The sequence below is a fragment of the Danio rerio genome, chromosome 16 (assembly GCF_049306965.1).
Source record: "Danio rerio strain Tuebingen ecotype United States chromosome 16, GRCz12tu, whole genome shotgun sequence".
Lineage (NCBI taxonomy): Eukaryota > Metazoa > Chordata > Actinopteri > Cypriniformes > Danionidae > Danio > Danio rerio.
In genome coordinates, this window is record NC_133191.1 from 33029549 (window position 1) to 33054166 (window position 24618).

Below are 24618 nucleotides of genomic sequence, written 5' to 3' on the forward strand. Positions count from 1 at the left end.
TACTTTTTTTTTGTTTCTGGTGGATGTCTTTACATTTCATCTGGTTTATGATTGCAGGCATCTGGTCTATATAAAACCATAAAGCTTAATCAAACAGTAAATGTTTTTTTCTTTAAATCTGTGCATTTTAATCTCAGCAGACTCTTCATCCAGTAGCATTTTTGTTCTTTTTTTCAAGTTCATTATATATATTTTGTGTGAAATGTGGTTGAAAATCTTTTGATTACGTTTCTATCCACAGACCCAAAGGAGGCCCGTAAAGCTACTTATGCATTTTTTCATCCGTGCTTACAATATGCTTTTTTTTTTCAGTTGCAATTTTACTCAGATAACCCGGCAACCAGCCAGTGAGCCATCAGAGATTATTCCCAAAGCAATAAGCTTTATCTGTTCACCGAAAAACAGATTACAAAAGCCTGTAAATGCTTCATCACAGCTTATCACGCAAACATTGTACAGATCACAGCCATTGATTCTAATGGAAAGACACTTGGAGAGGCTGAACTAGAGAGCCGAAGACGTCGATACGAGCAGGAAGAAGTAATTAAAACAGGTAATCCCCGATGGCGCGGGGTGTTGATTCTTGCTTGTGCATGAATCTGCGGTTTCCACTCGGCTATATTTAGCATCGTCTGATTGTTTTTGAGGCTCTGGGACACTGCTGGCATTCGTTGTATTCGTCTCTGCCCGGACATTACATTTTTAATTTATGCTTGGTTCTCCTGAGATAGACTGAAGGTATTTATTAATTTGGGAGCTTTGCAAATGAAATTTAGTGTAACATTGTATCTAAATCATCTGTGACCTCTTCTGGCTTATACGAAAACTCATTCTCTGGCATTTGTACTTATAATGTAAAAGCGTTTATTTCTTTTATAAGTCACATTTTATGCTGATTTTGTGTGAAAACTGAAAATTTACTTCACAAATTGATGTTGTTTCCCTGGTTTTAGTCACCATTTTGGTGATCAGTGTTTCATTTGTTTATGCACTTTTTGTATATGGATATGTATTCATTGTTTTCTTACAGTTACACAGGTGTCACAAGAAAACTGTTTCCTGTGCTTTCATTCATTTAAAGGGGTTGTTTTTCTAAAAAAATAAATTAATAAAAATAAATTAATTCACATCTTATGTGGCGTTATAGCATTATTGTAACCACAGGGAGTGACACAAACAACAAAGGTAAGATCCAAATGCAGGTTTAATCAGTGGTCAGGCAAGCAATGGTCAACACAGGTGCAAACAGGTATATGGAGACAGTCCAGAATCGTAATCAGTAACAGGTGAGAGGTCAAAAGCCAGGCGGCTGGCAGGGAGAACAAGAATACAAGGCTACTGTTGGTAAAACACGGGGAAACAAGACAAGGAATTACGCGTTGTAATGTCATCTACTGATAAACAAGACTCGGCAATGGGAGTGAGCGAGTGTGCTGCTTAAATAGTGTGTGCAATCAGTCTCTGACAATCCTCAGGTGGTGCGAGTAATCAGTCTAGATGAGGAAGCATGTGTGAGTGTGACCGGAGTGCAAGTATGAAAATGTAGTCCAGAAATGGCTGAATTGTAGTCCATGAGTATAAGAGAGATCAAGCGATCTATGGAGTTATGATCGCTGGTGATTGTAACAATTATGCTTTACAAAAGCTATTATTAATACAGTGCTTGTATCATTACTGCTACTGGGATTCATATAAATCTTCCCACACAGACAGAACCTAAATAAAAAATATATGTTTTAATAAAGGTTTTAATATGGGTTTTTAATATGACATATATAAAATTGGCAGTTTTTCTATATTACATGTACTTATATATGTCACATATATTAAAAACCTATATCAAAACCAACATTAAAACATATATGTTTTTATAGGTTCCTTACGTGTGGGGTCTCACTTATTTAAATTTCATAACATGCCAATTATGTGATACCTATTTCAAGTGTTCGCACATACATACGTTTTTTGCATTTTATTTTTTAGTTCTTAGTTATTGCCCTAATAATAGAAAATAAGAGCTAGGCATCATGTATGACAGTTACCAAAGTGACATATTAGCCAAATAGGAGACATATCTTGTATGCACATATAGGGCTTATAATATGTGGATATAAAGAAGCAATTCAGGAGACCTATTGGCCTGTATATGCCCATATATGCACCTCAGTTTTTGCCTGTATGTGGCATATATACGCATATACACAGCGTATATATTATCATATATGTGCATATATACTGCATATAGGTCTCATATATGTACATATTTCCTCATATAGGTTCTTTCAAATAAATTAAATTAATTTTAAGAATAAGATTTTTAACAATATAATATATGACTAATAATGGCAATAAGGAGAAATAACAAATAAAGTCATAAACAGTAAAAAAAATGTAACTGCTGGTTTTATTCATGTTCCAGAGAGCTCGGGGAGTCAGCATACACTCAATTATTATTATTATCATTATTATTATTATTATTATTATTATTATTATTATTATTATTATTATTATTATTATTAGTTGTTGTTGTTGTTGCTTGTTCAGATTACTTTTTAAAACTGAGCAGCAACAAGGGATTTTGTTGGGACAACTTATTTTTAATGTTCAATCCACTTAAATTTGTCAAATATGTAAAGTTAACTTAATCAGTTTGTGTTGGGGCAACATAAAGGAGTAAAGTTAACTTTTTAGTTTTTACAAATTTAAGTTAACTAAACATAAAATAATTAGTTTATCCTCCAATGTTTTTAAAGCATATAAATGATTAAAAATAAGTGACCTAAACTTAAATTTAGTTTCTTTAATTTACTTAAACTAATTTTAAACTCCCAAGATGACTAAAATCCTTAAAACTGAATTAGGAATACTTGATACTTAAGGGCTTAATTTGTGCCGGAGCACGCCGGTTCCTCAATTTACCGATCCCCCTCCTCAACGGTCCTCCCCTCCTGTCCACTGTTCACTTTCACTTTCTTCCACGACTCCCCACCTTTCAGCCATACAGCGCCAACTCCCCACCCCCTCACCCCCTCTCTCCACTCCTCTCCACATTTGTGCGCGACACCTCTCCATCCCCAGGTAACCTCTGTTCCGGGGCCTCACAATACACAAGTTAAGCACTGGGAATACTCATAAATTCTGATTAGTTTAAACAGAAAAGTTACTGTATGTATGTCCAATCAACTGAAAAAAATAATGTTTTAAAAACATTCATTCATTCAGTCATTCATTCATTTATTCATATTCTTTTCGGCTTAGTCCCTCTATCAATTTGAGGTTTATTACCCACTGTGCCACCACGTCAACCTAGTGTGAAATGATTAACAAAAAAATAAATTAAAAAAATGAGAATCACCTGTTTTTTTCTTCTTAATGTCATTCTGAATGTTTCTTATTCTTCAAATTAAATAACACATTTTGTTTTTGTTTTTATAAAAAAGAAAATGCCATTCATGTCTAAAACTGTACGAGACCCAATGGTTTATTTGTATGAGCCATTAATAATATATTTTCTGAAAGCATCTTTTGTGGCTTTTATTGATGTACTGTAGTGTTTTCTCTTTACATTGTAACTGTTGACTATTTGTGCTTCGGCATTGCTTGATTTTAGACTATAGCATTGCATTTGTGTCTCATGTTTGTATCTTTCATGTTTGTTGGATGTCTCAGCATTCTGTAGCATTGAGAATTTCCGTTTGTTTGGGTAAATAATAAACACAGACACTGTACAGTATGTGAGGCTTTCTTCAATCTGTTTTATTTGCATCTGTGGTTTTTGAGATGGCTGGCAGTAAAGGAATCCTGATTGTTAATTTCATTCTATAATCCTCAAGTCATTGACCTCCAAACATTGTCTTCGCTTTGACATTTGCACATTTACAGATTAGGTCCTGTCACTAGACGACAAGTAAGACAGTAAATTTTATGGGGGTTTTGACAAAGACAAATTTTTTCAAAAGTTCCTTGAACTTTTGGTACCTACTTACTGCTGTGTTCACTCACTGGGAAATGGGAACAATTTAATGGTAAAATGGGAAATAAATTAGCTTCTTAGGAACTACAGTGATGTAAATCTATGCTGATTGGATGAATGCATGCTTTACAAAATGGCAACACAGTAGAGTGTTTCAAGACAGGCAAATTAATAAAGCTATTGTAACTGAAAGTCTATACCAGTGTTTCTTAACCATTTTTCTGAGGGACCACCAGCTTTGCACGTTTTCCATGTCTCTTTAAGCAAATACACCTAATTCAGATCATCAGCTCATTAGCAAAGTCTGAAAGACCAGTAATGGGTGTAACAGACAAAGGACACATCCAAAACATGCAGTGTTGAGGTCCTCCAGGAACGTGGTTGAGAAACACTGGTTTATACTGACAGTGTGAATTTATATTTAGAAGATGCTTTATATGGATTAATAATTTTTTAGGAAACCAGGCCTTATGGTTAGTTCCCATTACTGAGTTCTTGTAACCAGGTCCAAAAGTCAATTATCCTGACCAACTCAGTGCTAAAAGCGAAAAATACAGTCTTTCAGCGCATGGATGTATCTTCTCAGTTTCATTATGAACCACGAAGGCACGGGGCCGTTCACCCATTTTAGCCGAGATGGAAAAGCTCAACTGCTGTGCTCAAAGCTGCATGTCAGATAAGTTCAGTGTTAATTCCAAATGAGAAATTATAAGTAAAAGAGAGAGGGAAGAAAAGGTTGGATGTTGGGAACTGAAAGAGCTCATTATAACTAGTTATTGCTCTCCAGCCCTCCGCTTGAGCTTTAAAACCCTCACACTCTCCTTTTGTGCTCTGTCAGCGACTTCTTTATACAAGAGCCATGTGTGTTGGCTTCACGGAAAACTTATCATGAAGAAATTTGTGAATAGACAGTAAAATATCTTTGATGTTGGATACACGCTTCCTTAAAACCATAAAAGTGTGTTAAGATGAGAGAGGAGAGTCCCGAGAGATAGAGACAGAGGGAAATTAGAGCATGGAGAGATAAGCCTTTGGGTAAGAGCATGAGTTTATTGGTGAGAAAATGGCTGTTGTAACTGCAGCCAGAAAGTGGGAGAAGATCGGCCTTTGGGTGCGCTGGTCCTATTGAGTAATCTACACAGACTCATACTGATGTTCAAAACATGCTGCATTCAAGGTCATTTCTGACAGGTTTAGCAATTAATTGAATTTTGCTTCTTTTTTCTGGAAACTCATACAGATGAAGTAGGGCTGCACGATATAAAAAAAATCTGCTATTGCGATATATATATATATATATATATATATATATATATATATATATATATATATATATATATATATATATATATATAGGATTAATATTGTGATATGAACATTGTTTCAGAAGGTAGTATTTAATGGTTTTCTCGGAAAGTCGAACAGTATTTATGTACAGAAATTGAATAATTACAATACAAAAAAAAAAAAAAAAAGAATGCTTTTCTTACTTTTCTTTGTCTTGTTTCTTATCCAAATATCAAAAAAAAATCTTAGATGCAGTAAAAATATTGTTTTGTTTTCACCTTCAGAGGTAATAAGTGAAAAGAGTTTTTTTTTTTCCTCAAAATGAATAACATTGTCTGCCAATGGGGTACATAAAATAATCATATTTTTTTCTTTGAGATGTAGATTCATTCATTCATTTTCCCCTTTATTAATTCGGGGTCGCCGAAGCGGAATGAACCGCCAACTTATCCAGCAAGTTTTTACGCAGCGGATGCCCTTCCAGCCACAACCCATCTCTGGGAAACATCCACACACACATTCACACACACGCTCATATACTACAGACAATTTAGCCTACCCAGTTCACCTATACTGCATGTCTTTGGACTGAGGGGGAAACCGGAGCACCCGGAGGAAACCCACGCGAACGCAGGGAGAACATGCAAACTCCATACAGAAACGCCAACTGAGCCAAGGCTCAAACCAGTGACTCAGCGCCCTTTTTGCTGTGAGGCGACAGCACTACCTACTGCGCCACTGCTTCGCCCCTGAGATGTAGATATTTAAAATAGAAATAAGACAAAAATGATTAAAACTTTTTTTTTTTTCTAAATCATATAGATCAGAAATACCCAAACTAGGGCCCACTGGCCAAAGTTAGCCCATGGTATCCATCCCATCTGAGAGAAGAGGGAGAATATGGGGTAGGGTTGTGGTTAAAGAGTTTTAATACACATTGTCATTTCTAATTTAACTTCGTTTTCGTTTTCGTTTTTCGTTTTATTTTCAAAGAAATTCAATGTTTTAATTAACTGTTGTAAAATACAATAAATAAAAAATTAACGTACACTTTCTCAATAGATAGACCACAATTCAGAAGTCCTCAGTAAGCAAATCAAGGCAAAGGCAGGTGCAGCTTGGCAAGAGTATTCAGCATTAAACTTGAATGGAAATCTTGTTTCCATAATGATAGGTTGGTTACAATATAAAAGTATACATAAAATATAAATATATAAAAGTATATACAGTTGAAGTCAGAATTATTAGCCCCCAGTTTATTTTTTTCCCCAATTTCTGTTTTACGGAGAGAAGATTTTCTCAACACTTTTTTTTTTAAACATAATAGTTTTAATAACTCATTTCTAATAACTGATTTATTTTATCTGTGCCATGATGACAGTAAATAATATTTTACTAGATATTTTTTAATACATTAGTATATTCAGCTTAAAGTGACATTTAAAAGCTTAACTAGGTTAACTGGGCAGGTTAGGGTAACTAGTTTAAAAAAAATAAAACTGCTTTTCTTCTAGTTGAAATAAAACAAATAAGACTTTTCCCCAGAAGAAAAAATATAATCAGACATACTGTATTGTGAAAATGTCCTTGCTCTGTGAAAGATCATTTGGGATATATTAAAAAAAAATGTTCGACGGGGATAATAATTCTGACTTCAACTGTATATAGTATTAATTAGTTACTATGATTAGAGTAATGTTTTATATTTATTTTGTAGTAAATGAGGGAATCACCATGACAATATTTTAATACAGTTTGAAATATTTACCTTTAAATAGCAAGTTAAGTTAAGAGTCAAGTTTAGTTTTTGGCCCTTCATGAGAAAAAGTTTGGGCACCTCGGTATTAACAACTAAATGCAGTTACTTTTTGTTGGACTTTCAAACATCATAATTTCTTGTGCCCTAATGTTTTGAACTCTCTTAAATACACATGCACATAATAAATGTTTACTTGATTATGGTTAAACTTAGCAGTGACTCTACAAACCACTTGTGTTCTGTAGCTCATGGACCACTAATCCAGACTCAGCATTGTATATCTTGCAATGTGACTATTGCAGAAGCGCACATTGCGATATCCTAATATGAAGTTATTTTTTTGACCCCATTTTCATCAGACGTCACAGGAAAAGAAAGAGAAGGAAAGTAGAAAAGAGAAATCAGAGGAAATTATGAGGACGAACTGGTAAGAAAAGAAAACAAAAGGAGGAATAGAAACTGAAGGAAAATGAAAAGGAAATAATGGTTAAAAAATGAAAGGAGATGTCAAGTGAAAGGAAAGAAAGAAAGAAAGAATAAAAGAAAGAAAGAAAAAAAGAAAGAAAGAAAGAAAAAAAATATTTGTAATGAAAGGGAATGCAAATATTAATGAAAAGGTAATGGAAATGGAAAAGAAAGAAATGGAAATGTCAGTTGAAATCAGTAAATGAAAGTAATACAGAAAGGAATGAAAAAGAAAAATTAAAAAGATTCATTAATGAAATGAAAGAGAAAGATGTATTGGAAAATATAGGAATATAAAAGAGAAATGATAAAGAGGACGGAAAACAAAAAAAATGAAAAGAAAAATGAAATACATTAAAAAGAAAAAAAATAAAGCAAAAAAATAAGAGAAAAGAAAAGCAAATGGAAGATAAAATGGAAACTGGAATAAAAATGCAAGAAAAAGAAATGGTAATGAAAAGAAAAAGGGAAATTGAAGCAAAAAGGGAAACAGAAAATGAGAAGTATAAATAAATAATTAAAAACTCTAATTTTGTTTTCAATATTTTATGGCGGTTTATTCCACTGTGGTGTCCCCTGATAAATCAGGGACTAATTAATTAATTACTATTTAAAAAAATCAAATACAAAGGAAAATTGAATAAAAGAAAACAAATAAAAGGGAAATGTAATTGAAAATGGAATAAAAAGGAAAAAGAAAGAAAAATGGAATGAATACATGAAATAATGAAAAAAAAACAGGAAAACTGATGAGGAAATTAAAACAAAAGGGAAGAAAAAGTAAGTATGACAGAGGGAAATGTGAAAAGGGAAATGAGACAAATGGAGAGTGCATGGAGGATGAAAACAAGATAGAAAGGAAAACTGGATAAAGGAAGAAAAGGCAAATGTAAGAAAAAAAGGTAGAAAGAAATGAAAAAAAGCCATTTTTAAAAAAGCTCTGCTGAGTCTGCTTATAACTACATTGTAAACCTTACTGTTGCCATTGCTAAAAATATTAAGTTAATGTAACTTGAAAACACTTAAAATACAATGTTTTGGCATCAAAACTTAAACAGGTGTGTTTAACTTACTCCTTAGGCAGCAAAAAAAAAAAAAAAAAACATTTTATTAATATGTTAAGTTCTCTGCAGTTCTCTATTTTTTTATTTTAATAATTCACCATGTCTCTGTTTAAAATGATTGGTTGTGCTTGAAATTCTGCCTTGACAACCATGCTGATTGGTCGATATATGTTATATGACATAAGGTGGTCATTTTGCTTGTGATGCTGAATTTTGCTGAAGCGCAGCAGGACAGAGGCACTCTGTCATTTTGTCATTGACTGAAGAGAAAAGTTAAATTAGTAAGTATATTTAAATGCTTACATTTTTTCTTAATTGATATACACGCAACACAGTGGTGCAGTGGGTAGCGCTGTTGCCTCACAGCAAGAAGGTTGTTGATTCAAGTTGTTCTCCCTGTGTTGTCGTTGGTTTCCTCCAGTTGCTCCTGTTTCCCCCTCAAGTCCAGAGGCATGGTGCGGCTAAATGGTCCGTGTAACGCTTTTCAGTGCTTTGTTCAAATCACACCGTTAAAATTTTACGGCCCTGAGAGTAAGAAAGCAAAGAATATATCAGCTGAAAAATTGGAAGTTTAGTCTATTAATCATTTTAAGTTATCTGTAATTAAACATTTAAGTTGATTCAATGAAGAGACCACATTTGGTCAACTCAATTAATGCAGTTGTCGATTTTCCATTACTCAGGGAACTGAGGGAATCACTTTCCTCAAATCATTTGAGTAGTCTCAACTTATTAGGGCTTACAGTGTACAGGTTTGCAGAAAGTTCATTAATCTGTGATTCTTCTCAGGCTGGGTTTAAGTCTGGTGTGCATCAATTGCTGATTCCATTCCTGTCCTTCTCCTCATAATTTCCTGTTCTCTTTTCATTATAACTATACCCATAAAAGTTGCAATCTAATAAACATCAGCAGTGAGATATAGTCTGGAGAGATCAGGCCTCGCAGTATTATTTAAGAGCAAATGATTGATGAGATTTTAATTGTGTGCGCACACATGCATGAGAGCAAATGAGCATGCTTGTATCTCATTATTAAAGACATCATTTTTCAAAGGTCTCATATTGATTACTGTCATGCAATTTAATTGTGGCTGTAAAATATGATGCATAATGTTGGAAACCGATGGCTGACTTCACCACGGTCTCATAATTCATCCGAATGTGTCATTTTAATGAAGCGGTAATTCTTCACCAGCCTGACATTGTTAAAGAGACTTATTTGTACCTATAATTTGGTGTAGCAATATTACTCTTTCCTGAAGAGAATGGGCCCTGCTACCTGCTGCACAGATGGCTGATCGCTTCTCCTTCATTATCTCTCCTGCCTTTAAAAAAGCCATAACACAATTACAGAGAGAGCAATTAGAGCCACGCTGTCAACATTAAGAAGCTGAAGGTCGTAATTACTGCCGTGAAATTTGTGACGGCTTGGATGGCACCAGCCTCCCCCCACTTCAGCATTTTTTCTTCTTTAACATTCAAATGTCTAACTTCAGTTTGATAAGCTGTCGAGACACTTGAATACATGAATGCTACATGATAGCTGTTTGACAGATATTTTTAGTTACCTCTTGAAAATATCCCTTTGTAGTTAAGTGGATAAAATATATTGTATTTGCATACTGTACTCATATTTATTGTATATACTAGGGAACAAATTTTACTTTCAGAATTAAATATGAATAATTAAATAAGTATAAAGGTGATGCGGTGGCGCAGTAGATAGTGCTGTTGCCTCACAGCAAGAAGGTCACTGGTTTGAGCCTCGGCTGGGTCAGTTGGCATTTCTGAGTTTGCATGTTCTCCCCGTGTTCTGGTGGGTTTCCTCCGGGTGCTCTGGTTTTCCCCACATGTCCAAAGACATGCGGCACAGAAATTTGGTAAGCTAAAGTTGTCCTTAGTGTATGTGTGTGAGTGAGAGCGTATGTGTGTTCCCCAGAGATGGGTTGCAGCTGGAAGGGCATCCGCTGCGTAAAACATTTGCTGGATAAGTTGGCGGTTCATTCTGCTGTTGTGACCCCGAATTAATAAAGGGACTAAGCCGAAAATGAATGAATGAATATAAGTATAAAATTATAAAACTGTATTTTACTTATCTTTTTTTTTTTTTTGTCAAGCAAAGAAAAGGTAAAGTCCTCTGAAAACATACCCTCACCAGCCATTTTATTAGGTAGACATGTCCAACTGCTCGTTAACACAATTTTCTAATTAGCCAATCACATGGCAGCAGCTTAATGCATTTAAGCATGTAGACATGGTCAAGACGATCTGCTGCAGTTCAAACCGAGCATCAGATACAGTAGGGTAAGAAATGGGATTTAAGTGAATATTTCAGAAACAGTGTACTCATATTCTGATGGCTACTTCCAGCAGAATGAGAATAATTGAGCACCTTTAGGATGTGGTGGAACGGGAGATTCGCATCATGGATGTGCAGCTGACAAACCTGTAGCAACTGCGTGATGCTTTCCTGTCAATATGGACCAAAATCTCTAAGCAATATTTCCAGTACCTTGTTAAATCTATGCTACGAAGGATTAAGTCAGTTCTGAAGGGTAAAAGAGGTGTCCAACCTATTACTAGTAAGGTGTACCCAATAAAGTGGCCGGTAAGTGTATCTTCTTACATTTTTCCCCCTTTTTGAATATGGAAATTGAATAAAGGATGTAGTCATTTTGGTAACTTGCTTAGGCAAAGTCAAAGTGAATCAAAGTGAAAAGTTAATCAAAGTGAATTTTTTTTAAATGTTGTTTTGTTTTCCCCAAACTTGAGAAATATTGCATTTGTGATGTATAGATACATCCCACTTAACTACTTTTAAATTGATACCTGCAATTGATTTTTTTTATACCCAAATGCATAGTATAGCATACCTATTTAAAGTATCTCATATGTTCTTATACATGATCTTTCACATATATATTACCTTATCTTTGTATTTATATATACTTTATTATAATGCATTATATGTAATTATATATGCATATGTACTTTAAGTATGCCTTATAATATCCAGATTTTTTTTTTTTACAAATATTTCTTATATGTGCTGATTTTATTTATTTAGTCTGTCCCATTTTAAATTAAATGGCCTTAACTACACATACTGACATTTCAGAATTAAATACAATGTACTTACTTTATTCTGTATTCGAAACAGTTCCTGTGTTATTGTGGTTTAGGCGATAGGTTATGGGTAGGTTTAAGTGAGTGAATTAATGTAAATACAGACATAAATTACAATGGATTTACATGCATTTAATCATACTTAGGTACAATGTAAAAACATTTATTTACACGATGATTACATTGTGACATATACTCAGCGGCCACTTTTTTAGGTACACTTTACTAGTTCTGGGTCGGACCCCTTTTTGCTATCAGAACTGTCTTAATCCTTCATGGCATAGATTCAGCAAGGTACTGGAAATATTCCTCAGAGATTTGGGTCAATATTGACATGATCGATCTCACTGCATTGACGCATGATCTATGATGCTAATCTCCCGTTCCACCACATCTCAAAGGTGCTCTAATGGATTGAGATCTGGTGACTGTAGAGGCCATTTGAGTACAGTGAACTCATTGTCACGTTAAAGAAAGCAGTCTGAGTTGATTTGTGCTTTTTTGACATGGCGCAGTATCCTGCTGGAAGTAGCCATCAGAAGATGTGTACACTTTCATCATAAAGGGATGGACATGGTCAGCAACAATACTCAGGTAGGCTGTGACGTTGACACAATGCTCAATTGGTACTAATGGGCCCAAAGTGTACCAAGAAAATATCCCCCACACCACCAGCCTGAACCATTAATACAAGGCAGGATGGATCCATGCTTTCATGTTGTTGACGCCAAATTCTAACCCTGCCATCCCAATGTTGCAGCAGAAATTGAGGCTCATCAGACCAGGCAACATATTTTCCAATCTTCTTTTGTCCAATTTTGGTGAGTCTATGCAGATGAGAAGCTCTGCATACTACGCTTGTAACGAGTGATTCGAGTTACTGTTGCCTTTCTATCAGCTCAAACTAGTCTGGCCAATCTTCTCTGACCTCTGGCATCAACAAGGCATTTGTGCCCACAGAACTGCAGCTCACTGGACATTTTCTCTTTTTCAGACAGTTACTCTGTAAAGCCTAAAAATGGTTGTGCGTGAAAATCCCAGTAGATCTGCAGTTTCTGTAATATACATACCACATTCAAAGTCAGTTCAATCACCTTTTATCCCCATTCTGATGCTCGGTTTGAACTGCAGCAGATCATGTCGACCATGTCTACATTCCTAAATTCATTGAATTGCCATGTAATTGTCTGATTAGAAATTTGCGTTAATGAGTAGTTAGACAGGTGTACCTAATGTGGTGAGTGTATATCTGTTTACTCTAACCTTAGATCAGTTTGGAATACAGGGGCGTCGCTAAACCCATTTACTGGGGCACGTGCCTCAGTAAAAATCGCCAGTGCCCCAGTAAATGCTTTGAGATATGATTTACTTCATATGAGTATATTTATCAAGAGTGGCAATCCCCGAATAAATAAGTTATTCTCTATGTACAACCGAACCAACGCTGGTGAAAGCAATGTAGTCTACTCAAAAACAAAACTGAGCTTGTGCGCAGGAAAAAAAAACATACATACAACAACTTGGTTGTGAACGAAAAAATATCCGCGATACTCATGCATTGTGAATTCGCCATACAGTCTTTTATGGAAAGGTGTTGGCATGCAATGAGTTTTGCAAGTCGACAAAACAAACTTTAAATAATATGATGATTATCTTATTCAGACTAAGCATGGCTTCTGATAGATTTTTTGTATGAGGGGATGATGAGTCATGGAGGTAAGACTTAAAGCTAATTCTTGACGATAAGTCGGGTCTAAGACAACACACAACAGATATTTCTATAAAACATAGTTTTTAGTATTCTACAGTATTGCTTATAGAATTTCAATCCGATGAAATTAATATTCATGCAAAATATTTCCTCAATTATCGTAGCATCACTCCAGTTGTGTATTTTACATTGTTTTAGTTACATTTAGGATTATTTTTTTTTATTTATTCAGAATAATAATTGTTTAATAACAATAATACTGTTATTTATAGTAGTTATACTTTTAAATATTTATAATAGTACATACTATTATATATAATAGTAATTATATATATATATATATATATATATATATATATATATATATATATATATATATATATATATATATATATATATATATATATATACATTTTTCTTTTTCTTTTTTGAGGGGGAGCTGTGCCCCAGTAGAGCTTTATGTCTAGCAACGCCCCTGTTGGAATAAACTACAACGATGTATGCCCCCAACCTGAATACATTTCTAAGTCATATTCAAAAACCTGCGGTGGCATGTGCATTTTGAATGTCAATTGTATTTCCCTCTATGCATAAAAAGACAAATACATTATGCACAAAAGGCACTGAGCTGTGAATTTGATTATTCCCACCATATTGTGTATTCCTGAATTAGTTTGCAATGTTGCATTTTATGATCTCTCCAAATTCTATGTGCATGTGACAAAGCAGAAGCGCGCGTGTTAATCAAAACACTGAAATGCCCCTAACACAATCCCTAAATCTCTAAAATCGGTGGTGTGTGCCTGAAATGGCCGGCGGTGCCGCTGTCACCTCGTTAGAATAGTGTGTTTATCAGAACAGCGCTCTTTCTCCTTCTATTCAGAGCGGCTGAAGGGCCTCATGTTAAATTTATGGTGCCATTGCTCTCTGTTATGGGCCTAAATGTCTTCTCTGAATGAGAGGGAAGTCACTCCATCAGTATAGGCCATCAGCGCTAACGTTGATTGATTCGAGGAAATTTGCTTTGCCTGCTCAGTCACCCACGACCACAGTGCAAAATGGCTCCGTGTGTTTCTGCATCCCTTTGCAGGTTCTGTCTCGCCGGACCGGGCTTCTGCACAGCCACTCCAGCGTGCATTTAAATGACTTCTGATGGGTTCATTATTATTTATTTTACTTTGATAGTGACAGTGTGTATCACAGCCTCGGCTGAGTTGAGCTAATTGAAGTGTAAGGCAATCATCTGTGCCCACATCTCCCGCTGACTGAATGCTTAAGTGCGTTTGGCAGGGCGATCTGGCCCTGAGTTACTGTGAGAGCCACCAGCTGAAGCTCCCGCAGATGCTACGGACTCTCCCTTTTCTTTTCAACCGCACCATTCACGGACAATTGCTGCTGCTATTTTCTTCCCTCGCTATTGATATGCTCAATTACTGGCCAATTAGTTGCTTCTGGGAGTCGACTCTCAAACTTACTATTTGCCAGAAACTACTATTTATGTCTCGGCACGCTAGAGACTGAGTCTTCAGTGTCAGAACTGCAGACAAACACTGATGTCAAAGTAAACTGGAGTGTCTGAAATTGATGCTAGATAGATGAAGATGGAAAATTGGCTTGACTACAGCTGTCAAGCCGCAGGACTGCTCATTGGTTTCAGTGTATTCACATCTTAAGAAATGGCCTGAACAAACAAAAAAATCTGGGATGGATTAAATTGTGACAAGAAGTCATGCTACTGTAGCCTATTTATAAGAATGTGATGCAAACATTATGCAAGATTAATGCTGTTTTCCAGACAAAAACTGAGAAATTTGGTAGTTTTCCTACTTCTTACTTGAAAACAATGTCTAAAATGCTGCTTTGAAGTCGCACAACAGACCTGTGAACTCGGCAACCCTGGCTCATTTTGAAAATGTAACTCTATATACTTTTAGAAAGATTGCAAAATACGTCCCAGGAGCTACGTTTTGTTGCAGATTTTGTTTTTGTGAACCACCAGAGGCTGCTGTGTTCACATTTGAGATGTCAAGAATTCTCTTACGAGTGCCATTCACGCCTGCTGTCCTCCCGTAAATCTACCAAAGGCCGCTCTTGACTGACGGATTGATGAACTGACTGACACCCCCATCCACCCCCTTCTCTAAACCTAACCGATAGTGTTTTCAAAAGCACCTATTGACCTGCCCATCCACTTCCCTAAACCCAATCGCAGTGTTTTAAAAAGCAATCCAGAAAAAGAAACGACCCTGATTTTTACAACATTTTCTTTTCATTCTTACCCTGTTATTTACTGTACTTGATTATAAATTTTTTTTTTGGCTTTTGTTTTTGTTGTATATGCTTTCTGGAGTCATTCTTCGGCAGACTCGAACCCTGTTGTCACGGGCAATTCCTCTCTGTGCCTCAAATCTGCCGAAGTACACAGTGAGCTGACTGGACAAACTGATAATAGCTGGAAAGCCGTCCTTACGGTGGTAAATGGTCAGCTGTTAATGCGAAAAGGAACGGCATCAAACCGCCACGTAGTGTTAGTTTCAAAGACGATATGCACCCATACGTACTTTGAAGAAGATTTTTTTATTCTTTAAGCGTAAAGCAGTTTGTATTCTCTACAAGTATGCAGTAAACATGAGCCAGGCTAAAACTGGGTTTGTGTAAGATGAGTAACCCTGCACAAGAGCAACACTATGAGTAGGCTATTCTGAAGAATGACTGATTATGTAGAATAACTGAATATGTAAAGCACTGATTATATAATGTTAAATACTCACATATCTGTGAATACTGCTATATCTGTGAAAGGAATTCAGGAGGGTGTGTAACTTCAAGTTATGCGTAGTTCAGACTGCGTGATTTTAGCCCCGATTTTGGCTCACCAACAGGTTTTGAGAAATCACTGACAAGTGCCTGAAATCACAGGCAAATCGGTGCTCGTGCACGTGAGTGACAATCACACAGTATGAACTATCAAAGATGCGATCTGAGAGAATCGCCGATGAGTCGCCGATGCCTGCGAGATTTTTGGCATGCTGAATATCTGGAGCTGTCGGCGATTCAAATCATGATGTGTGAAATGAGTTTTGACTGAAAATAACATCGGCGATCGTCTACAGCCAATGAGAGAGCGGCATTCACTTGTGTGTGCGTGTGTTTATACCTGCTGCAGGCCAGTGGGAGGTTGGGGGAGAAGTTAAAGGCGCTCATTTTCGGTTTATTTGGACCCACGAAATGGAGTAAAAACGTGTGGAGGTTTGACAGGACCCAGGAGCACCCGTGTCTGTTTGACGTTTCATACAGAAAGAAATGGCTAATTCCCTTTAAACCCAGATTAGCAAATATGTACATTTTCTACCCCATTAAAGGCTTCTTTCCCGTTATGTAGTTAATAACAAAAGATATACTACTTGTTTTTGGCTGTAAGACGTAGTTTGGACAAGTTGTCGGCGATTCTTCCTTTGGTAAAGTCATGTAATGTGAAAGTCCAGATAGTCATGCAGTGTAAAAACATCTGTGACACGACTACTTTGGAAATTATCCAGTCTGAACTCGGCATTAATGTACGACTATGAGTATGTATATAAACACTTTTACATACTTTTGCATAAATGAAGTGACATCTCTGGTGTGAAAACAAACTTATACAAGGATAGTTAGAAGTTAAAACGAGATCACCTATGGGTGGGGCACAGAAACTGTGTAATTATTGTGAAGAACACAGACACTTCAGGAACTGTTCAGAAGAGACTTCAGACTGCTCTGAGGTCTGCTCTGCACTTTCTCGGCAATGTTGAATAAAATATATTTTTGGTATTCAAAACCTCTCGTCTGATTTGTCGATGATTAAGGCTGGCAACCACGAAAACTTCTGGCTACCTAATTTGTGATCTCCAGAAATGTATACAAGGCTACGTTTTCAGATTAAGCCTACTGTATGTTGGAACTTAAGGCAGATTGAAGAGCTTCAATCTCATAAAAACATGTCATTTGACATTAATTCACAGATGGCGGCTAGTTCCGCTTCAGTAAGATTAGCATAACCCTATCTTATGTGAAATGTAAAAATAAACATTAGAATATTTTACAGCACTGAATGAGTGGGAATCCTATTTATAAAGGCTGTTTCTAAAATTATATTAGCTTTTTAGTGCAAATACTTTTTGTTTAGTCAGCTAGTTTCCAAGAACAACTGGCATGTTCAGTTCGATTTGTTTTAGCTGTATTTGGCACAATAACACAAAATGTTTTAAAATATTCACTCTCATGTGATGAACATTCGATTGTGATGCATGATTGACTGAACCACATTGAGGTCAGAAGTGAGGCACTTCATTGCTGAAATTCCCAAGTTTTATTCTGTGTTTGAAACATACTGTAGCATAAAACTTGATGTTGATATTAGTAGCTATATTTGTTTCTATTGTAAAGTTAATCAGCTTAATGTGACTGATGCACAATATTGGAAAAATCTAACGTTGTAATATTTTTTTTTTTTATTCTGCAATATACATTTGTGATATGAATACAATCTTACCAGATGAGTTGAATAACTGTTTGGAGAGCATTTATAAATTCAGATTGGGATGATTCTGTATGAGAAAGCACACAACTTATTGAACAATCTACAAGCACAGACAAACTCAATAAAGAAAAAAATACTAATTATATAACCAGCATTTAGTTTTTTTCCAGATGAATCGAACTATTCATGTATACAATAATTGAATAATCAAATGTAAAATTATACTGGGGGCATCACAGTGGCGCAGTGGGTAGCACAATCACCTCATAGCAAGATGGTTGCTGGTACGAGACTCGACTGGGTCAGTTAGCATTTCTGTGTTGGCATGTTCTCCCCGTGTTTGCGTGGGTTTCCTCTGGGTGCTCTGATTTCCCCCAAAAGTCCAAAGACATGTGCTAGGTCAATTGGATTAGCTAAATTGTCCATAGTGCATGTGTGTGAATGAGTGTGTATGGATGTTTCCCAGTGATGGGTTGCAGCTGGTAGGGTATCAGCTGCATAAAACAAATGCTGGATAAGTTGATGGTTCATTCTGCTGTTGCAACCCAAGATTAATAAAGGGACTAAGCCGAAAAAAAAAAATTAAACCAAATGAATCGTTATTAAATTAAAAACAGTACAATTTCCCATTTAAAATGGGAGGCCTGTGACTTTACACAGTCACAGGCTTCAAAAAAAAAAAAAAAAAAAAAACACTTGCGAAAGGATAAATTATACTCAACATTGATTATTATTATTATTATTATTAAATTATATTCAACATCAACAATTATACTCAACAATTAGACTCAACATTGTTTACTTTATACTTGTGATGTGACTATTGCGAATGATCACATTGCGATAACAATGCTGAAATGATATATTGTGCAGTCCTATATGAAATCATTACATATGCCAACAGTGAAATTGGGCAAATGTATTATTTTAGACTGACCATCAGTCATTACATTAAGTGGATTGTCTTAGGGATTCTTATTTCATGATCATAGTAAGTGGTGAGAAGGACTCGGAAGGATTTGTTTTCTTCCTTTCTACTATTGACACAATTATGGGCCAATTATTTGGTTTCTGGGGATTGACTTCCAAGCTTACTATTTACCAGAAACTGTTATTTATGCCTTGGCATTCTAGAGTCTTCAGTGTCAGAGCTTCAGACAAATACTGGTGTCAAAGTAAATTGGAGTGTCTGAAATAGATGCTAGTTAGAAGAACGCAGCGCATTTGAACAGATCCAATAAGGCTTTAGCAGACATGATGATAAAAAAGCAAAACTTTGTTTTAGTTTTTGTTTGTCTTTTCATCGGATCTGTTTTGACAGGCTCAACAGAACAGTGCGCAATGCATGGAAATATTGTTTCCTGAAGACAACAGCTGCATGAGCAGCCTTTTGCCTCAAACAGACTTAGAGAGCGTCATAAATAAGAGAGGAAATCTTTAATCTTTACCATAATCTCCTTAGAGCACAGATGATTGCTACACATAAGATTGAGCTCTCTGATTTTTTGCACGTTTTTCACTCTTTATGTGGCATCTGTTAAACATGTAAAGATCGATTATTGTCTCTATGCTTTAAATCCCCTGGTTAGTATTCAGGAAGGCGGCTTTAGCTCAGTGTGAAATATTGAATTTCTGTGCCCCGGCAGTTCTGCATGTGATAAAAGTGCTGCTAAACTCTGTGGTATTGCCTCCCTCCTCTCAAAATACACCCAGCTTCAGAAAACCTGTTGTATGTGAACAGAAATGGCGACAGGGGACGAGCCTGAGGAACAGACGAATGCATTACACGCCACACAAGACAAGGGCGTTTTTACCGTGCAGTGGGGAAATTACATTAGGTAAGGCTCAAGCGAATACACACCTCCACAGATTTACAGCCAGAGAGCTTTGTAATCAGTTTACACAATGCTGTTACTGTATAAGATGCTTTGCTTAAGATGGACAGAACTTAAGCTACAGGAGATGATGAGACATTGTTTGTTTGCTTCAAATGTTAAAAAAATTGCATGTGAAAACTCGTATGCTAACAAAAAATTTTGAGATGCATTTCGAAAATTTTGCCTATGAAATGACTGGATTTTAAATAAATGGTTCATTTGATTTACTACTACTATTTAAGGTTTTTTAAGGGCTGAATTGATTCATTAATTTTTCTTTCAGCTTAGTTCTGGATTTATCAGTTGTGGCCACAGCAGGATGACCTGCCAACTACTCTGGCATATGTTTTATACAGCAGATGCCCTACCAGCTGCAACCCAGCACTGGGAAAGGGGCTGAATTTAAACAAACTAAATCAGCTTAACATTATTATATTTAAAATCATTATTAAAGTTAATTAATTTAGTTCATTGTAAATATAAACTCAATTTAAAGGAGTTTAAGTAGGCAGTCTTTGATTCACATCCTTTATTCTGACAGTTTTAAGGATACATTATTTGCATCCTTCAGTCAATATCCATGCAATTCAATATTATTTGTGAACATTTCAATTTACACTAGAAATTTAAAATTAAAATAAATATGAATGAATAAATATTTGTTTAGTTTCATTTTATTAAAAAAAAAAAAAGATTAAGCCATTAGATGTTCTCTTGTTTTGCTATGAATAAATGACTGAATATTGAATTGAGAGTAATGAACTCCAATGTGGGAAGGCTATTGGTTACTGTATTGAAATGATAAAAACTCAGTTATTATAATATTTTTTAAATATCAATTATTCTTCAAAAAAAAACTTTTATCAGTATTTTAGCATTTACTCTTGATGTAAAATCTGAAAAGTGACGCCTGCAGACTTTAACTTGAAAAACTTTAAGGACCTGGTCTAGGATGTCCTCACTTCTTTATTAATATGTATTTCTATAACCAATTCAGCAATACCTCAAGTGACTCATTGAATAATTTACATAATTTATTATATATGTATATATATATATATATATATATATATATATATATATATATATATATATATATATATATATACACGTATATTGCATTTTGCTGGAACACAGTATAAAAAAAATCTGTTGTGCCTTGTTTGCTAATATCTTTTTGGGGGAGTGAAAATGACCAGCAAAAATGTGTCTAATACACTCACCAGCCACTTTATTAGGTACACCTTACTAATACCGGGTTAGACCCCCTTTTGTCTTCAAATTGCCTTAATCCTTTGTAGCATAGATTAAACAAGATACTGAAAATGTTGGTCCATATTGACATGATAGCATCATTCAGTTGCAACAGATGTGAATCTCCCGTTCCACCACATCCCAAAGGTGCTCTATTCTGTTGGCCTTTTGAGTATAGTAAACTCATTGTCATGTTCAAGAAAACAGTGTGAGATGATTCATGCTTTATGCCATGGCGCATTATCCTGCTGGAAGTAGCCATCAGAAGATGGATACACTGTGGTCATAAAGGGATGGACATGGTCAGCAACAATTCTTAGGTAGGTAGTCGCTTTGACACGATGCTCAATTGGTTATAAATGAGCCCAAAGTGTGCCAAGAAAATATCCCCGACACCATTACACCAACACCAGCAACCTAAACATTGACACTAGGCAGGATGGATCCATACTTTCATGTTGTTGACACCAAATTCTGTCCCTACCATCCCAATGTTGCAGCAGAAATCGAGACTCATAAGACCAGGCAAAGTTTTTCCAATCTTCTAATGTCCAATTTGGGGGAGCCTGTGCAAATTGTAGCCTCAGTTTCCTAGTCTTAGCTGACAGGAGTGGCACCCGGTGTGGTCTTCTGCTGTTGCAGCCCATCTGCCTCAAGATTGGACGTGCTGTGCGTTAAGAGATGCTTTTCTGCATGCCTCCGTTGTAACAAGTGGTCATTTAGGTTACTGTTGCCTTTTTATCAGCTGGAACCAGTCTGGCCATTCTCCTCTGACCTCTGGCATCAACAAGGCATTTGCTCCCACAAAACTGCTGCTCACTGGATATTTTATTTTTTTCTAACCATTCTCTGTAAACCCTAGATATGTTTGTGCGTGAAAGTCCTAGTAGATCAGCAGTTTCTAAAATAATCAAACCAGACCTTCTGGCACCAACAACCATGCCATGTTCGAAGTAACTTAAATCACCTTTCTTCTCTATTCTGATATTCAGTTTGAACTGCATCAGATTGTCTTGATCATGTCAACATGATTTTTTATTTATTGACATGTACGTTATTAGTATCCTGATGTGAGCAAATGGATGTCATATTGACAAATCTATATTATAAAATACATACTAATAGTATTGCATCCGTTATCGTTTCATTAATGTACATGTACCCTTTCCACTTGATGTTTGATCATGTTAGAGTAAGTCACAATCTTTAATTGAATAATACATTATAAATTCAAGTCTTAATAAAGAATACAACCTAAAATTACATTACTATTTTTCTAAAAGATAAATGCTGACCTGTAATGCCTCATCTAATCATTTGCTAATAAGCAAGAGCATTTCTGTCTGGTATAAAAACAAAGTCAACATTCCTATTCTGCTGCAGATATCAAAATGCATTATATTTATGAAGCTTCTGAATGATCCATTCCTGGTGCCTGGGTGTCTGATGTTAAACGCACAAGGCTAATTGCATATTTTATAATGAGGCAATCAGGCAAAATTTGCAGTTCAGCTAATGATGTGTATAGCACTGCCAAGCCTCAAAATTGCAGGACTGACAGAGTTTTAAGGATGAAAAGTTCAAAGCTCAGACCAGTCAATCTCTTTTACAGATGGAGGGAGATGAGCGTGGAGATTTTCACCCCTCCTCCATCCCTCATTTTTCGTTATTCTTCCATCATCTTCCCCCAGTCGAAATCCAAATCAGCTGGTATTGTCCTTCTGCTGAGTGGAGACTTCTAACGTATGTTTATTTCAGTCACTCTATTCAGCGTTCTCCATCTCTCGTGTGTCTTCACAGTTCAACAGATTGCTTTTGATAAATCCCAAGCAGGGAATGAATGTTCAGTTGAAGTCATTCAGTCGCCACTGGAGTGATCACGTCCTAAATGCAATTTGCCCGGCTTAGTAAAAATAAAAGAACGATGCACCCTACAAGAGTTTTCTTTTTCATTTCTGCTGGTTCAGGGATCAGTGCACCTGCGGCTACATCATGACCTCTTGTTTACCTTCAAAGCCAGCAGAAATGTTTCTTTTAGAGCTCACAATTGTGGTTTTATTTTTAAGAATGATAAGTGGAAGTGAAGAACACTGGATTTTTTTAAATAGAAGAGTCAGACTTCAGTGAGGCGTGATCAGTGGTTTATTCTGTTTAACACCTGTTGTTGTGAATGATTAAGAAAAAGGAAAAAGTCAAATGTTGATCTGATACTTTAAGAAACTACTGAAAATGAGAAATAAGACATCATTCTGGTGGCATAGTGGCTCGGTAGTTAGCACTGTCTCCTTACAGCAAGAAGGTCACTGGTTTGAGTCCAGATCTGTCCAGTTGGCATTTCTGTGTGGAGTTTGGATGTTCTCCCTGTGTTCGTGTGGGTTTTCTCTAGGTGCTTCGGTTTCCCCGAGACAACCCAAAAGGTTGAAAAAGGTCATGTCTTTTGTTCATGTCAAGGTCATGTCAAAGGTCATGTCTTTGGTTTCAACCCAAAGACATGCTGCACAGGTGAATTGAATAAACGTATTTGGCCGTAGTGTATGTGTGTGAATGTGAGAGTGTATGGGTGTTTTTTAATACTGGGTTGCAGCTGGAAGGGCATCCGCTGTGTAAAACATGTGCTGGATAAGTTGGCTGTTCATTCAACTGTGGTGACTTCTGATAAATAAAGGGACTAAGCCAAAGGAAAATTAATAAATGAAGACAGCATTCGGATCTAGGTGGCCTGTGTAAAACAGTGTGGGCAATATATGGTGTATGAAAAAAAAAGCAAAAAAAAAAAGAAGCAAATAATTAATTGACAATTGAATATAACGTCAGTATATGAATTATTTAATTATAATGAACTTTTCAAACAGTGGGCAATTGAAGGATTAATGCATATTGCACACCTTTTTCTGCTTTCTATCTTCAAAAAGTGTCTGTTTAGCTGACAACAAATGCCATACCTATTGTAATCTGCACACCTCAGACATTTCCAACCAATAAATCCATAAGCTGCAGGTGTTCTGTGTCCTGTAGATTATCCAAATTAAGAATTGACTAATTGATATTTGTTTTTCAAACATTTCAGGTGGGAACCAACAGAAACGGTTAAATCATCATTTTTGTAAAGCATAAACTAACTGTTATTGACCTTTAAGAATCATTAATGGATCATTAAATCTCTGACTTAATTTCACTCAATTGCAGGAATGCAGGATCAAAGCATTAAGTGCAGTAAAGATCTGGTTCTGCTTTATTTTAAATTATTTTGGTTAGTGAAATATAAGAAAACAGACAGTATTGGGTGTAAAATATTACTGTTATGGTAAACAGGAGTGCCAACTATATAGCACTTATCCTGCATTCTGCCCTTCACATGGACTATATCTCCCACAAAGCGTTGCACCAATTACCCCATTACAACTGTTGTAGATTTCCTCAACTATTGATTGCTTTTGCACCTTTTCACAATCATCCAGATTATATAAACCTCCTTGTTGGTTGTTACTGACATTTCTGAGCATGTGATTCCTTATTTTCTATTCTTTGTTTCAAACTATCTTTTGGATTTATGATAGTTGGATGCCTAAGAAGTCTTCCCTGTT

At 35.9% G+C, this 24618-nt stretch overlaps 1 protein-coding gene across 6 annotated transcripts in view; it reads left to right on the plus strand.

The window, feature by feature from the left end:
* The window catches only part of lysmd1 (LysM, putative peptidoglycan-binding, domain containing 1), a 314474-nt gene that overhangs the window by 196068 nt on the left and 93788 nt on the right, over positions 1–24618 (plus strand). Inside the window, exon 5 of one of the 6 annotated variants that reach the window (XR_012391568.1) lies at positions 313–553. The exons of the other annotated variants lie outside the window; for them this stretch is intronic. The gene's annotated coding sequence lies outside the window, so the exon portion shown is untranslated. Of the gene's footprint in view, positions 1–312; positions 554–24618 lie in introns of those variants that run through there. 6 annotated transcript variants of the gene reach the window in all.